Source organism: Astatotilapia calliptera, chromosome 14 (genome assembly GCF_964374335.1).
Source record: "Astatotilapia calliptera chromosome 14, fAstCal68.1, whole genome shotgun sequence".
NCBI classification, from domain to species: domain Eukaryota; kingdom Metazoa; phylum Chordata; class Actinopteri; order Cichliformes; family Cichlidae; genus Astatotilapia; species Astatotilapia calliptera.
In genome coordinates this window covers 30,849,642-30,863,047 of record NC_137435.1, presented here as the reverse complement: position 1 = coordinate 30,863,047, position 13,406 = coordinate 30,849,642, and the positions used below count along the sequence as shown (strand labels likewise).

At 43.5% G+C, this 13,406-nt stretch overlaps 1 pseudogene across 1 annotated transcript; it reads right to left on the bottom strand.

The window, feature by feature from the left end:
- Positions 1-6,833: 6,833 nt before the first annotated feature.
- Positions 6,834-10,309, bottom strand: LOC145419936 (uncharacterized; annotated as a pseudogene). Its single transcript, XR_013901193.1, has 2 exons — positions 9,990-10,309; positions 6,834-9,595 (listed from the first exon to the last, which is right to left on the bottom strand). The product of XR_013901193.1 is annotated as an uncharacterized LOC145419936 (transcript).
- Positions 10,310-13,406: the final 3,097 nt, after the last annotated feature.

The window sequence follows — 13,406 nt, the reverse complement described above, 5'->3', positions numbered from 1 at the left end:
CAGAAGGTTCCTCCGAGTGGGTGCCTTGTCTGGCATTACAATCTTGAACCTGAAGCTGTCAGATTGAATACACCATTGGACTCCCAGCGCTCTCTCAATGGGGAGTGTGTCCTGATCCAGATCGAGATCTTTAACCTCCGATGCCCTTTCTTCTTCTGGAATAGCAGACAGAACTGCTCTGCTATTGCTTATCCATTTTGTGAGCCTGAATCCACCCCTCTGACATACAGCTCTAAGAGTGTGGTATAACTGTATGGCTTCCTCTTCTGAGCTCACAGCCTTCAAACAGTCGTCCACATAGAAGTTGTGCAGGACTGTGTCAACCGCTTGGCTGTTGGCTGGATCTCGGTTGTCTTCAGCACATTTGCGCAGAGCAAAGCTGGCGCAGCTTGGTGACGAAGTTGCACCAAAAATGTGAACCACCATCTTGTACTCCACCATATTCTGAGTAATGTCACCAGATGTCCACCACAGGAACCGAAGAAGGTCAGAATCCTCATCAGGCACCTTTACTTGGTGGAACATTGCTTCCACATCTGCCATGATGACCACTTCCTCTTGTCTGAACCGGATAATTACCCCAAGAAGGGTACTGGTAAGATTTGGTCCTTGTAACAGCTGATCATTTAAGGTGGTGCCTTTGTACGATGCTCCACAGTCAAAGACCACTCGAAGCTTGTGTTTCTTGGGATGGTAAACTCCGTGGTGCGGTAGGTACCAAACCTTTCCATCGTCACGATCAAGGTCCTGTTCTGGCACTTTCACTGCGTAACCGTTGGTTATGACGTTACTCATGAAAGCCGAGTACTCTGCGTGGAATGAGGTATTCCTCTCCAACTTCCGCTTTAGGTGTAACGCACGTTGCTCAGCCACTTTGCGGTTGTTGGGCATCTTAATGCGCTTGTTCCGCAATGGCAGAGCGATGCTGTAGTGTCCGTCCACAATGGTAGCTGACTCTGTCGCTATCTCCAGAAACTGCAAATCCTCTCTTGACATTTCCTGTTTCTCGTTTCTTTCACGCTCAGGGAAGTCACTTTTAAACTGCTGGTCCCAGAGTTCATCCAGTTTGCTAACTGATATTCGGTTTGCTGCAACCTGAATCAGTCCGCATGGTGCCTTTTGTGAACTGCTTCCTTGGAGGGGTTCGCTGATGGTCCAACCGAGCCTTGTCTTCACAGCATATGGACCGCCATTCTCGCTGGCTATAACTTGCCAAGGTTCAACAGCTTTAGGTGCATTAGCCCCGATTAGCAGTCCAATCTTTGCTTCAATCCTAGGTATAGACACCTGCTGAAGGTAGGTCCACCTGTTCACGTAGTCTTGAGAAGGAGCATTGTCGGCAGAAGCAGGAATGTCACTGTGACTGTACATTTCTGGCAACTCAAAGAAGTCATTGCTGTCTAAGCTGCTTATTTCCAACCCAGACACAATGTGGCTACTGACGACCTTTTCCTCTCCCATTGTTTTCAGCAAAATCTTTGTCTTTCTGCCAGACAAGTTAAGCTCATGCATTAACTCTTCAGTACAAAAGGGTCCAGAAAAGCATAAGTGTGTGTCACCTTTTGTCCTCTTTTAGGTTTCACTTGTACTGGAACTATTGCCAAAATGTGCTCTGTTTTCTCTGCAGCGTGAGCAGGTGCTTCCATTTCAACAAATCCATTCACGATTGACTCTGTTTGGTCTTCTCTTTCTAATGATTCCACTTCAGAAGCTACCCTTTTGCTTGTAGCACTGGGCTTAGTCTTCATGTGTAACACTGTGGGGTGCAGTTGTAAACAAACCTGACAACTTGCCTTTTCTTGGCACGAACCACTCATGTGTCCCTGCTTAAGACAGCTGAAGCATAGTCCTTTAGTTCGCATGAAGTCAATCTTTTCCTTATGAAGTGACTTCTTCATCCTCTTGCACTGTTCCATGGTGTGCTCTTCACCACGACAGAAAAGACAGGGTTTGGAAAATGCACACACCTGCTTCCCGCTGACCTTGTTCCTTTCTTTAGAGGGTATGTCCTGTGTAGTGGTGATAGTTGCAGCTGCAGTGAATCCTTTTCTGTTTCCACTTCTCCTTTGCAACCTCTCATCCACTTGCCCTCTAACTTGGACCTTTAATGTGCTGTCCTTTATATCACCGAACAATGGATGCAAAACTTCTTTGGCCTGGTTATTGACAAACTCCACCAGATCTGCAAATGTGACTCTGCGTTTTGCCTTGTCTAAGACCCCACAAGCATATGTTCTCCACCTTTCTCTCAGCTTGTACGGAAGCTTGGAAACGATAGCACGCATGTTGGCCGTGTTATCCAACTCCTCCATGTACTCCACATCCATCATTGCATTACGACATCCAGTAAGATAGAGGCCGAAAGCATGCAGAGCCTCTCCATCATCTGACTTGATGGTTGGCCAGTTAAGAGCCTTGTGAATGTATGCCACTGATATCTTGTAGGCATTTCCAAAGTGCTCTTCCAACAGTCTCTTAGCCGTTTGATATCCATGTGTAGGTTCCATATGAAGACAACTCCGTATCAATTCTCGTGGTTGCCCACTTGTGTATTGTTCCATGTAGTACAATCGATCCTTGTCGCTCTCTGTTCTGTCCTCCACACCATGTTCAAAAGCTCGCATGAACAGCCGATACTCTAATGGGTCCCCTTTAAACACAGATATGTTCTGCGGGGGCAACGTAGCTAACTTCTGTTGCTTAGTTAGCGCTTCGACCACATCCTGTAGAGCACTTGGTGTCTGCGATGGCTGGGAGGTAACAGTGTGTGTTTGCTGTGCGTTTTGGAGAATGTTCTTCTTCTGCGCTTGTCTTTCTCGCGTGGGGGATGGGCTATTTGACTGCTGTGAAGTAAATAAATCTCCAACCTTATGCGATGCCACGTAGGAGTTCATTCCATCCCGAGTGGATACGCGACTGGATGCCTTGGATGCACGACTTTCGTATTCCGATAAGATCTTGATCTTTGCCTCATTTGCTGCAAGAGCTGTTTGTATTTCTAGCTCCTCCTTTTCAGCTTGGAGCTTAGCCTCCCTTTCCTCCAGCAAGCGTTTCTGTCTTAAAGACGATGCCTTAATCAATAAGGTAGCTCGCTCCACCTCTGCCTTCATGCGTGTGGACGACACCGATGACGAAGCGCAGGAGCCGCGTTCTGACAATGCCTTATCACTGCGTTTTGAGACAGATGCATTAGATATGCTGTCAGATGGATCCACATCTTCATTGCATTTTTCAGCCTCCACAGCGCGCATGGCCATCTTGTCAATCCAAGCCGAAGCTGTCTCAGCAAAAGCCTTAAAGGAATCAGCCTTAGGTTCAAACCAATTTTCCTGGTCTTTAGTTAAATCCTCCTCCGGCATTTGCTGGAGCACCTCTTTAACATTTGTGTTCAAACCACAAAACTCTCCAAACCGCTCATTAAAATCCTTCATTAACTGTGTTACTTCTGTTAGGCTGGTATCACATTCATTTTCCATCAGCTGGCGCACTTGTTTCACTGTGCCTGTTAATTTGGCTAGCTTGGCCTTCCGTAAATTGATAATACGTTGCAGCCTTTCCTCCATAGCTTTAGGTGTGATTTTCACCGCCCTAGCTTCCAATTCTGCTACTGTGTCTTCTTCTTCGTTGTTCATGCTATTAATTTCCCGAATAGCAACACCAAAATCCTTATTTTATCATCCAAAAATCATGCAGGTTGGCTACCACACAGTTCAGCATCCACCATGACTCAGCAATTTTTCCTCGTGAATTAGCTCCACTTACTCACGTTTGTTGTCGCTGCAGCAGCTCGGGTTTTTTCCTTCTTTAGTCGCGTCAATTACTCCACAACGAGCAGGTTTTCCTACAAAATGTTTAAGCCGTGAGACCAGTTTTCCCGTGATTCACTCGCGTACGTCAGTTTGAAGAGGAAAAAGAACTCCACGGGACTCCGATGTGAAAAGATGTAACAAAAAATTTATTCCAGTTTTTGCATCTTACAGGAGTGGTCAGGTTTAACTTGTCCTCAACAAAATAACCTACTACGGTAGGAAAACCGTGTGGCTCTGTTCTACCCTGCTGCCCCGTATAGCTTATGCCGTGTTAACTTCTTTTCTCTCTCTCCCCCCTCCCGCACCGCATGCACTAATTTGCATACATCCGTGATGCCCGGATTTTACTATAAACACGAGTCTTTAAGGCACATGTATTCATGGTACTACGTAACCTAGTTCCACCATAAACATGCATCTATTTCCTAAAATTATTAATTACACAAACAAGCTTAACAACAGCGAAATATAAATACTAAAACATATGAACTATCTTAACTTGGCTCCCACAACATTCTTGTCTAATTCTGAAATGCATGACATTTTTCATCTATTTGCCTTTATCAGTATGGATGTTTTGAAACATGAATTTGGAATTATTTATGAATTGCATTGTCTGGGAAATCAAAGAGGTTGGTGCTCACAAGACTCTTACAATATGAGACAGCTTTCCCCCCCAAATGATTGCTGCTTCTTTTATGCCCTGTGTCATGTGAATACCTCTTCAGTATAAATAGCATAAAAGTATACTTTAATGTAATATTCATAAATGTAAACTCTCCTGTGCTGAGTAACATAGCCTTATTTCCATTCTCCTCAATCCAAACTAAATGTTCTGGTTTTCTCTGGCAAATTACAACAGCGACAACACCTTCTTTGTGTCATAGCCTTGTCTGCGGCCCAGTGTTTGGTGTTTTTGGTTTAAGTTTTATTCTGGGGATTGTGGTTTTCTGTCTTGCATTTCCTGTTTTACTTTGGAGAGTCCAGTGTTAATAATAATAAATAATAATAAATTTTATTTATGAGCGCCTTTCAAGTCACCCAAGGACACTTTACAATAAGATAAAACACTTAGTAAAACAATGGCAGAATAAGAACAATAAAATAAAAGCACAAGATAAAATGAACAAACAGTGGATTCACAGTGAATATGCAGATTTGAACAGATGAGTTTTGAGTTGGGATTTAAACTGGGGGAGAGAACCAATATTTCTTATTTCTGGGGGCAGAGAGTTCCACAGCCTGGGAGCAGAGCAGCTGAAAGCTCTGCTTCCCATGGTGGTGAGGCGGAAGGAAGGTACAGTAAGCTGGATAGAAGAAGAAGAACGAAGTGAACGGGCAGAACAAGTGGTGGTTAACAGGTCAGAAAGGTAAGAAGGAGCGAGGTTATAAATGGCCTTGAAGGTGAGCAGAAGAAGTTTGAAAATTATCTGGAATTTCACAGGGAGCCAGTGAAGTTCCTGAAGAACAGGGGTGATGTGCTGGTAGGAGGGGGTTCTGGTGATAATGCGAGCAGCAGAGTTCTGAACCAGTTGAAGCTTATGGAGGGATTTTTGGGGGAGACCATGCAAAAGAGAATTGCAGTAGTCAATACGGGAGGTAACAAGACTATGTACAAGAATGGACGTAGACTGGGTGGAAAGAGAAGGAAGCAATCTGTTAATGTTACGTAGATGGAAGTAGGCAGAATGGGTGAGATTATTGATGTGAGATTTATAGGAAAGTGAACTGTCTAGGATGACACCAAGGCGCTTAACCTGAGGAGAGGGGAAAACTGTGGAGTTATCGATGGTGAGTGAGAAATGGTTTGCCTTCAAAAGGTTGGATTTGGTGCCAATAAGGAGGATCTCAGTTTTATCCTCATTGAGCTTTAGAAAATTAGAAGTAAACCAGGATTTTAACTCGGATAGACATTCTGTAAGGGAAGAAGGTGGGAGGGAGGAATCAGGTTTGCAAGAGAGATATAACTGGGTGTCATCAGCAAAACAGTGAAACTGAAGATCAAATTTGCAGAAGATGGTATCTAGAGGGAGGATGAAGAGGGCCTAAAACTGAGCCTTGGGGTACACCAGAGGTGACAAGGAATAGACGAGAGCGGAATGATCTTAGTTGAATAAACTGGGAACGGTCAAGGAGATATGATTGAAACCAGGCGAGGGGTGTGTCAGAGATGCCGAGAGAGGAAAGTCTGCTTAGAAGGACAGAGTGAGAAATGGTGTCAAAGGCTGAGCTCAGATCTAAAAGGACGAGAATGGTGAGAAGACCAGAGTCAGCTCCGATTAGAAGATCGTTAGTGACTTTAAGTAGAGCAGTTTTGGTACTGTGACATGAGCGAAAACCAGATTGAAATCTCTCGTAGATGTTATTATTAACCAGGTGTAAATGAAGTTGAGCTGCAACCACTTTTTTAAGTACCTTAGAAATGAAGGGTAGATTGGAAGTCGGACAGAGGTTGTTAAAGTTGTTAGGATCCAAAGAAGGTTTTTTCAGTATAGGAGTGACTAGAGCAGTCTTCAATAAGGAGGGAACGATACTGGTGGTGAGAGAAGAGTGAATGATAGCAGAAATGAGTGGGAGTAAAGAAGAGAGGCAGGATTTCACAAGCCCTGCGGGCATGGGGTCAAGATGACATGTGGCAGGCTTTGATTTACATATTAACTCGGAAATATCAGATAAATCAGGAAGATGGAAAGTGGAAAACGGCTCAAAAAGGAGAAAAGGTTCTGGAGAGGGCGTAGACACAACATTTGATCTGAGCTGCTGGTGGATGTTATTGATTTTCGTAGTCCAGAACACCATCAAGGAGTTGCAGGTTTCAGAGGAATAGAAGTGCGGTGGTAAAGCGTTGAGGGGTTGAATTAGTTTGTTGAGAACTGAAAACAGAGTCCTTGCATTACCCTCATAAGAACTGATAATACCAGAGTAGAAGCTTTGTTTGGCCTTGTTGATGGAGTCTTTATACTGAAGTAAGTGGTATTTATAGATTTCTGAATCAACAGTTAAACCAGATTTCTTATATTTCAATTCAATTCAATTCAATTCAATTTTATTTATATAGCGCCAAATCACAACAAAAGTCGCCTCAAGGCGCTTCATAGATACAGAGAAAAACCCAACAATCATATGACCCCCTATGAGCAAGCACTTTGGCGACAGTGGGAAGGAAAAACTCCCTTTTAACAGGAAGAAACCTCCGGCAGAACCAGGCTCAGGGAGGGGCGGCCATCTGCTGCGACCGGTTGGGGTGAGAGAAGGAAGACAGGATAAAGACATGCTGTGGAAGAGAGACAGAGGTTAATAACAGATATGATTCAATGCAGAGAGGTCTATTAATACATAGTGAGTGAGAAAGGTGACTGGAAAGGAAAAACTCAATGCATCATGGGAATCCCCCGGCAGCCTACATCTATTGCAGCATAACAAAGGGAGGATTCAGGGTCACCTGGTCCAGCCCTAACTATATGCTTTAGAAAAAAGGAAAGTTTTAAGCCTAATCTTAAAAGTAGAGATAGTGTCTGTCTCCCGAATCCAAACTGGAAGCTGGTTCCACAGAAGAGGGGCCTGAAAACTGAAGGCTCTCCCTCCCATTCTACTTTTAAATACTCTAGGAACAACAAGTAGGCCTGCAGAGCGAGAGCGGAGCGCTCTAATAGGGTGATATGGTACTACAAGGTCATTAAGATAAGATGGGGCCTGATTATTTAAGACCTTGTATGTGAGGAGCAGGATTTTGAATTCAATTCTGGATTTAACAGGAAGCCAATGAAGGGAAGCCAAAACAGGAGAAATATGCTCTCTCTTTCTAGTCCCTGTCAGGACTCTTGCTGCAGCATTTTGGATTAGCTGAAGGCTTTTCAGTGAGTTTTTTGGACATCCTGATAATAATGAATTACAGTAGTCCAGCCTGGAAGTAATAAATGCATGAACTAGTTTTTCAGCGTCACTCTGAGACAGGATATTTCTAATTTTAGAGATGTTGCGCAAATGGAAGAAAGCAGTCTTACATATTTGTTTAATATGTGCGTTGAAGGACATGTCCTGGTCAAAAATGACTCCAAGGTTCCTCACCGCGTTACTGGAGGCCAAGGTAATGCCATCCAGAGTAAGAATCTGATTAGATACCATATTTCTAAGATTTTCAGGGCCGAGTACAATAACCTCAGTTTTATCTGAATTAAGAAGCAGAAAGTTAGCGGCCATCCAGGTCTTTATGTCTTTAAGACATTCCTGCAGTTTAACTAATTGGTGTGTGTTATCTGGCTTCATGGACAGATAGAGCTGGGTGTCATCTGCATAGCAGTGAAAATGTATGCTATGTCTTCTAATGATACTGCCTAAGGGAAGCATGTATAATGTAAACAGAATTGGTCCTAGCACTGAACCCTGTGGAACTCCATAATTAACCTCAGTGTGTGAAGAGGACTCTCCATTTACATGCACGAATTGGAGTCTATTAGATAGATATGATACAAACCACTGCAGCACAGTACTTGTAATACCTACAGCATGTTCTAATCGCTCTAATAGGATATTATGATCAACAGTATCGAACGCTGCACTGAGGTCTAGCAGGACAAGCACAGAGATGAGTCCACTGTCAGAGGCCATAAGAAGATCATTTGTAACCTTCACTAAAGCTGTTTCTGTGCTGTGCTGAGCTCTGAAACCTGACTGAAACTCTTCAAATAAACCATTCCTCTGCAGATGATCTGTTAGCTGTTTGACAACTACTCTTTCAAGGATTTTTGATATGAAAGGAAGGTTGGAGATTGGCCTATAATTAGCTAAGACTGCTGGGTCTAGAGATGGCTTTTTGAGTAAAGGTTTAACTACAGCCAGCTTGAAGGCCTGTGGTACATAGCCGATTATTAGAGATAGGTTGATCATATTTAAGATCGAAGAATTAATTAATGGCAGGACTTCTTTGAGCAGTTTTGTAGGAATGGGGTCTAAAAGACACGTTGATGGTTTGGAGGAAGTAATTATTGAAGTTAACTCAGAAAGATCAATTGGAGAAAAAGAGTCTAACTTAATATCAATGGTACTAAGACTAACTGTAGATAATATTACATCTGTGGGATGATTATTGGTAATTTTTTCTCTAATGATAAAAATTTTATTTGTGAAAAAGTTCATGAAGTCATTACTAGTTAACGTTAAAGGGATGGTTGGCTCAAAAGAGCTCTGACTTTTTGTCAGCCTGGCTACAGTGCTGAAGAGAAACCTAGGGTTTACGCTCTAGCTGCCGAGCTTTGGCCTTCAGAGCTCGGAGGTCAGAGGTAAACCAGGGAGCAGAGCGAGCGAAGGAAACAGAGTGGGCTTTTACAGGAGCCAGAGAATCAAGGACAGTGCGTAGACAATTATTATAATATAACAACAAATCATCAGGAGTAGAATAGAAGTCCGGAATCTGAACATTGTCCAAACTGGTAGTGAGAATGTCCATATCAATGTTCTTGATGTTGCGGAACGAGATGAGACGGGTTGGCTTGGTAGAAGAGCAGCAGAGAGTGAGGTTAAATGAAAGGAGGAAGTGGTCAGTTATGGGGATTTCAGTAGCAGAAAGATTCGAGGGAGTAAGACCAGAACAGCAGACCAAGTCCAGGGTGTGTCCTTTAGAGTGAGTGGGAAAGTCGATAAATTGTTGAAATTCAGAGCCTTCGAGACAGGAGGAAAAGTCTCTGGTGAGCAGAAGGTCATTATTGTCCACATGAATGTTGAAATCTCCCACCAAGATCACATTTGGGGAGAGAGATGAAAGATGGGTTAGTAGATTAGCAAAGTCACTGAGGAAGACAGGGTTAGGTTTGGGGGGGACGGTATACAGTAGCTATGATGGTGGGAATGGGTCCAGTCAGCTCACATGCAAGGACCTCTAGAGAACTAAAGGTATCAACGTTAACTGGCAGGACTTTCAAGTGCTGGCGAAAAAGGATCGCGAGACCACCCCCACGACCTGAGCAGCGGGGTTTAGAAAAGTAAACAAACCCCAGAGGAGCAGATTCGTTTAGCTGAGAAAAGTCATCAGGTTGTTGCCAGGTTTCAGTTAAGCAGAAAAAGTCAAACTTACGGTCAGTTAGGAGGTCTTGGATGAGAGGTCCCTTACTTGTCAATGAACAAATGTTTAGAAGACCGAAGTTGAGTGGAGTATCTTCTTTTTTGCTAATCGCGGTGGGCGACCTGGGCAGGTGGGCTAGAGATCGATGGTTGACAGCCCGATCAGGGTTCCTGCGAGGGCGGCGAGTAGCAGACCAGAACGATTTAGTTCCATTGGAGTTATGGAAAATCCTGCGGGACCCGCGATGGATGTATCTCCGGCGAGGCTGGAAAGTGATGCCCGGGTGGTAGTGGAGCTCCGCCGGCGACGGGAGTGATAGCTGCCCGCGAAGGCGCAGGAGCTCAGCGGCTGTATAGCGGAGCAGTCCAGCCATAGGATGGTAGACGAGCATCGGGAGAATACAAAATAGTGCCGACCAGCTCAGGAACATCTTGGACCACATCTTTGATTATGTGGAGGAAAAGGAGCTGAGCCGGCCGGAGCAACGAACAGGTAGGCAAAAATAGCTCAAACAGTTAAGCTAGTGCAGCTCACTGAGTGTTCAGTGTTTTGGGTTTCGTTTCCCTGTTGTCTTGTCCTATTAGTTTCAGCTGTATTTCCCTTCCTGTCTACCATTTCCTTGTTAACCGCACGCTAATAGCATGTGTTATCCCTTGCTCTTTGTTGGTCCATCTGCTTGTCATCCCCGGTGTAACCTCTGCTCTCCGTCCCCTTGTGTTTCCAGATGTTTCTAGTTTCTTGCTTCTGGTTAGTGTTATGTTACAATTAGTTTTCCCAGTTTAGGTTTTGGCTCGTTTTCCCTGTTCCTCCTGTTGATTGTTTTGTTCAGCCGTCAATAAAGGCTCAGTTTCTGTTTAACACTCACCTTCATCTCCATTGTCTCCATTTTGGCTCCACATCTCTAACCTCAACCGTGACACTTTGCTTTATGCAACAAGCATAAACAAACTGGCAGTGATACACAGACAGCTAAGGTGAAAATGGCCTGTAACAATGTTTTGCTCACTTATTAATTTCTCATCCTTATCAAACTCAGACTTTAATAACTTGCCTTTACATTGCAATGTCCCTCTGATTTGCTTGACAGTGCCCAGTTATGCCCTTGCAGATACTTATAACTAAGTATCTATTTTATGTTTTACAGTGCCGGCTTTAATATGTTTTTTTTCCACCCATATAGCTTTCTCTGCTTTCAGTAGTCATCTCACTTAAATGGAGATCATGGCTGTTGCAAACTGTAAGTTCTTACTCAAGATTAGGTGCACACATTACATTCTGGATGTATACTAACCCTGTGTTTAATCAACCACTAAGTGGCCACTTTGGAAAGCACAGCTGGTAACCCTATGAGCTGCAAGGAGCACAACAGAGGGAGGACTCATAATACTGAAGAATGTCCCCCTGACCAAAACAAAGCTACATGCCCAAGGCAAAGCAGAGCCTGGATTTCAATATATTGTTCAGAAGGTTATGGCTATGCTGCTGCCTCTCAAGCCACAACTGTACTAACCTTGTCTTTGTGTAATTGTAAAAAGAGACACACAAAATTGAATCAGTTAGACATTAATTTCAATTGACAAAAACCTTTTTCAAGTTTCACAGTAAGGAAGACACAAAGTCTTTTCCCCCCCCTTTTCTTCTGAGAGAAGGATGAAAAAATTGCCCAACATGTTCCCAAATTCTGTCATTTTGTTCAGGGTCCCAGCTTTAGTAAAGTGTGATAACAGACCAAGACCTCTGTACAGGTAAAATCAAACTGAAAAACAGAAATGCTGTTGAAATGCACAGACAAAACTACCAAAGTAACTCTACTGATCATTAACACTTTGATTCAAATATAGGTAAATCTCCAAAGCAGTGGATATAAATGGTAGAGATGCAAAAACATACTCTGATGAAATCAAATCATGTGTGGGTCAACATCATTCATAAACCCTATTTTGTATGATCACACCCATCCATTTCATAATAAAATTTTAACATTGTGAAGATACAAGAAAGCTACTTTCTTAATGACAGCTGTAGGCCATAGATGCTCGAGTATAAATTGAATTTCATGTCAACAGGGGACAGGCCATTTAGCAGTGATAAGTAATGAGCAGCGATCCATTCAAAAGCAGAAAGCTATTATGGGCTTAATTTAATGTGCCTTTTTCTTATTATGAGCCATGTATGACAGCAGGTGAAGATAGATGCAGATTTCTTTATGCCACAAGCTATTTTATTGTACGTTTTCTGCCAAAAGGAAACTTTATAATGGGAAAACTAGGATGCATTACGTAACCCATAAAATCAGTAGTGTTTGAGAAGCATCAAACCAAGGCCACACTCTTAGAGCAGCAAGCATACTTCTAACCACAGATTAAAACATCCTGAAGAAATATTATAATCTGCACTGCTATATCTACTGTCACATCAGGCTGTATGAACGCTAATCCATTATACCGTTCTCTCTATTGCAGCTGAGAAGTGATAGCAAAGAGTAAGCTGTTACACCTGGTAAACCTGATGAGACCTAATCTCATAGTGCACAAGATATGAAAGTCTGTAAGAATAGTCAGATTAACAGAGGCAACATTTTCTGTTAGGGAAAACAGTCATACTTTACATATATGGTATAGGAGGCTGTGGACTAGTGAGTGTCAGCACCATAGCTCAGGATGAACGAACATCCCCGAATATATCAGGAAGATGGCCCCAACCGTGCTCAGTGAATACCTCAGGCAGCAGAGACCCAAGAAAGAGGAGGAAGAGGAGGAGCCATCATGGAAAGATAGACCCCTTCACAGTATATATCGCCGGCAGATAGAGGAAGTGGCTGACATCCAGAATCCTGTCAGTGGCTGGACATACTGAACAACACAGAGACACTAATCATGGCAGCACAGGAACAAGATCTCAGCATCAGATCCATAGAGGCTGGGATTTACCACACCAGGCAAGACCCCAGGTGCAGGCTGTGTAAAGATGCCCCTGAGACAATCTAGTACATAACAGCAGGGTGCAAGATGCTAGCAGGCAGGGCATACATGGAACACCATAAGCAAGTGGCCAGCATAGTATACAGTAACACCTGTGCCGAGTATGTCCTGGAAGACCTGAGGTCAAAATGGGAGATGCTCCTTAGAGTGGATGAGAATGACCGATCTAAGGTCCTGTTACAGACGGACAAAATGGTGATGGCCAACCAACCGGGCATAGTAGTAGTAGACAAGCAGAGGAAGATAGATGTGGCAATATCGAATGACAGTAACATCAGGAAGAAGGAACAAAAAAAGCATGAGAAGTACCAAGGGCTCAGAGATGTGGGGGGTGAAGGTAACTTTTGTCCCAGTGGTAATCAGAGCACAGTGACTCCCAAGCTAGGCTCCAGCAGATCCCAGGAACAACATCCAAGATCTCTGTCCAGAAGAGCGCAGTCCTGGGAACAGCTAAGACACTGCACAGGACCCTCAAGCTCCCATGCCTCTGGTAGAGGACCTAATGAATAATGATGCTTATGTATAACAATGTCATTGCTGTCCAATCATCTTTCTGCC